Below are 4,228 nucleotides of genomic sequence, written 5' to 3'. Positions count from 1 at the left end.
ACGAGCTAAGACACTGCAATGTCGCTGTGTATACTGCTTCTCCTGCCAGTAAAAATAAAGACGTCGTGCAGCTACCGGGGGCTTGGGATTTATGTTGTTGACTCCACAGCCCCCAGCAGAGGCTGAGACTCTTCCTTGCACCCCACAATGTTTTGACACTCAGAACTTTGGCTAAAAACTCTTTCCCAGGATGGGAAGCGGGGTGATGGGGTGCAGAGGGTAGGAGCATCACTTGTCCGGCTGATGGCTGCAGGATGATTTGACTTGGAATGGACTTTAAAACCCAACAAATTGCACTAGACCAGGATCGGGAAACATGGGGCTAAATTATCCCAAATGACCTTTTCTCTCCATCAGCTATGGGAAGAAGAAAAAGAAAAAAAAATCAAAACCAAAAAAACTCCCTGCTGTGGTGTCTAGGGCCATTAAAAAATAAATCATGTCATTCCATCCCAACCAGCTTTGAGGGAAAACATTTTAAGACACCAAATCATGGGCCTCTCTGTGTGTGCATCAGATACATTAATTCCCTGATAGGTTGCCGAGCCCCAATGTCAAGTGTTTATTTTAAAACAGGCCTGGTTGCGTGGAGGAAAATTCATCACATCCATTAGAAGCTCTTACTTAAAAGTAAATGACATCTCAGTCTGGGCTCTGGGTACCAGCAGAGCCAAAAACACCATTTTAAGAAGGTGAATTTAACAGCTGTCAGACGATGCAGCACACGGAATGACTTTCTCCCCTCCGAGGAATGTGTGGGTTTTTTGCATCGGTTACTGCAATTTTGGGAACCTCTAACGGTGCTCCAGGTTGTGATTCCACCACAAGATGTGGCGTTTATCCAAGCACGGGCACCGAAATTCAAATCTGACGGCTTGTCAGGGAGCCTGTGGTGCTGCTCTGCTGTGCCAGGAGGTGCTCAGGAGCAGGAGGACGTGGCTGGATTTTCCCAAGGATCTGTGCCATGTGCCTTCCTCGCTGCTGCAGAAGGTCAGGGTTTCTCTCCCCATGCTCCAATACCATGGATTTAAGGATCTATCTCAGTAAATCAAAGCCTTTGACCTCTCCCTGCAACTCTTAACAAAAATCAGTGCTTGCAAGCACCTTTTGGAACCTCTTCCATGAATTCCGGGGTTAGCCAAGGCTCCTGTGGGTGTACGGCCTTGGAGAGGTAAATCTGAATCCTGGAATTAGGATACATTTGTTTTCAGGCAGAAAAGGGAGCAACTGTTCAAATGGTCAGGAGAGAGACAGGCTGTGGGGTTCAGAGGGGTGCATTCAGCTCCTGAGGAGAGAACTAAGGCCATAAAATGCTCCAAAAAGTTTGGGAGCTGTGAACTCTCCGGGTAACAGATTTCAAACACCAAACACACTTGACTCCGTGAAGAGGGAGGCAGACAATTCCATGAGCTGCTGGAAAGACTTTTTTTGGTGCTTGGAGTTTGTGTGGCGTGATCTGGGCAGTCAGGAAATCCAGACCCCAAGCTGCAGTTGTGTCCTCGTGGGCAGCACATGGATGCATTTATATTTTCTTTTCCATACACAGGAGTCTTTTTCCATGGCATTTATCACTCCCAATTCCCGAGGGGATCGAAGTTGTCCTTCCCCATCCCACCTTTGATGCCACAATGTCCTGTGAGAAATTAAGGGATGTCACCAAGGGCAGGGACAGGGTGGTTCATGCAGAAAAGAGTGAAAGCAAGAAATCCCTAAAAGCAGCAGGATCAGATGAGTCCCAACAATGGGATTTCTCCTCCATGGCAGCACAGACTCCCACATGGAGCCTGGCTAAATATTGGTCCTGGATTGCTTGGTGTCTGTACACATGAAAGGCTACAAAAAACCCCCACAATCCAGTACAAACTGTTCCAGCAAACCACAAAGCGAAATATTCACTGGAAAGAAGCCAAGCACTGAGGTGAGGATGTAAAACACACTGATTTGTTTTGGATTTTTTTTTTTTTTAATAATTTTCGACTCAATCCCAGCTCAGCTTAGCACCTCCAACCCCTCAATTTTTAAAAGGGTGGAAAAAAAATGGGTTTTTGCTTTTTCAGCCAAAGCCTGCATGAAAAAATAGTAACAATTAAAAAAACCCCAAACAAATCCAACCCCCAAGTCCCACCCCTTGGGATGTCTGTTCTCCCTGGCTACCCTCAAGGCCACCCCGTTTCCACACAACCAAGGAGTGCTGACAGCAGGGAGGGACGGGGAAAGGGGGGAGCCCTGAGGATTTTTCCCAGGGATCCCTGTAAACTTGGAAGTGCTGGTTTGGCTGGGACCACCCAGACACCGTTTCTGGGATGGCAAATCCAGGCCTCCCTAGCAGGGGGACAGCAAAGAGAGGTCAGTGTCACCTCGGCACCGAGCTCTGGGCTGGGGGAACCTGCATCCCACACAAACCTGGGAGAGGAGGGAGCCTGCGAGGCGGGGGAGGACCCACGAGCAGCTGCATGCTCAGGACAAGGATAAATCCTCTTTTTCCCGCTGTTGGGAAGTGCAGTGACAAAGGGACCTGAATCAGGGTTAGGCAGAAGGATAAAAACTGAAATCAGACGTGATGTGCAAGCACCTCTCCAGTCCTGGAGGGAATCAAAATGTGCTTGGGGACGGGAATTGGTGGTGGCCTTGGTAGTGCTGGGGGAATGGTTGGACTCTGCTCTTAGAGGGCTTGTCCAGCCTAAAGGATTCTGTGGTGCTTCAGGCAGACAAAACCTGCTCCAGCAGCAAATCATGGCTGGAAAGCGATGGAGAGCAAAAGGAGAGGTTGGTCCCAGCAGGAGACACAGCCTCCTTTGTCACTCAGACACGGTCTCTTTGCTTTACCATTAAAAAAATCACACGTTTATGTCTCGTCTTGAAACCTTTCTCCCACTTGCAGCACCAAAGCTGGACAAAAGCTGCTCACCTAAACCACAAAAAGAAGCGAACACCGCAGACTGAGGCCCTGGCAGAGAAATTGTGGCTGGGATCCCTGGAAGTGTCCAAGGCCAGGTTGGATGGGCCTTGGAGCAGCCTGGGATAGTGGAAGGGATCTCTGCCCATGGCAGGGGGTGGGATGAGGTGATCTTCAACCATCCTTCCAACCCAAGCCATTCCGTGGTTTCATTATTTCGTTATTGCCAGCCTTTTGCCTGTGTTTTAATGGAAGAATTCCAGGTTTTTCAGCTGCATCTTGATGCTCTTTGGGGTCTTGATGCCATTCCCCTTGCCTTTGTAGTCTCAGGATTTGTTTGGAGCATGGTAAAGTGCACTCAGCCCTTTTATGATTTCCTGTCCTGTTTCAGAGCCCTGCGCTGAAAGACTTTAGTTGCCTCCTAAATCTTTTTCCAGAGCTCTCCTGTCACTTTAAATATGGGCCAGCATTTTGTTAGCTTCAAGACTTTGAAATAATATCAAAGTAAACCTCAAAGGAAAATAGCATAGTAAAGGGGAAGGTTGGGGCTTAATTCATATTTAAATAAAGATCCTTCACTTCAGCTTGGGTTACTGTGTAAAATGACTGGGAGCAAATGGAGCTTTTAAAGGCCTTATTCCTCCCAGGGGTCTATTTTAAAATGATCAGGGAGCCTACCAGGCCCAGGAATGAAATTGCCTTCCCAGGAAAAATTCCCTGTCACTGGGAAAAAAAAGGCCTTGAAGTTCTTCAGAACCAAGATGGGCTTTTTTCCTCCCTCGCCTCCCTGGCTGTGACCCAGAGCAATGTTTGTGGATGGTGGGAAGGCAGACAGGATCTTTGTCAAAGCCTTTGGAGAAGGAGGACCTCAGGACAGATTTGCATGTCCAAACATGGCGCTTTTTTCTCATTTTCTTCTCATTTTCTTCTCATTTTCTTTTCATTTTCTGGGCTAGCCACACATAGTAACAAGAGACATTGCCCTTTCCCCCTCCCAAAATGCTGGTCTTTCAGGAGAGAAAGGAGGACCTGAGGGCTGATTTCCAACAAGCCCCAGCACCTGACAGGGATTTCTCCAAGTGTCAGAATTCCAAGCTGACTGCCCAGCACGGGGTACCTTTGCAAGAGCAGCTAAGCACTCAGCTCTGCCGGACTTTATCTGGGGATCTCCTTCGAGATTCTCCTCTAAGCTCCACATCCTGCGGCGGCGCAGAGCGGGAGCGGTGACGGATTTAGCCTTCCACATCCCCTCTGCCTTTATTCCCTGCTTCCTACTCCAGCCCCAGGAGCAGTGGGCGGGAGAGGCAGCTTTTGCTAACGCCAGCAAACTCC

The sequence above is a fragment of the Hirundo rustica genome, chromosome 7, assembly GCF_015227805.2.
Source record: "Hirundo rustica isolate bHirRus1 chromosome 7, bHirRus1.pri.v3, whole genome shotgun sequence".
Classification (NCBI taxonomy): Eukaryota; Metazoa; Chordata; class Aves; order Passeriformes; family Hirundinidae; genus Hirundo; species Hirundo rustica.
This window is presented reverse-complemented; position numbering follows the sequence as displayed.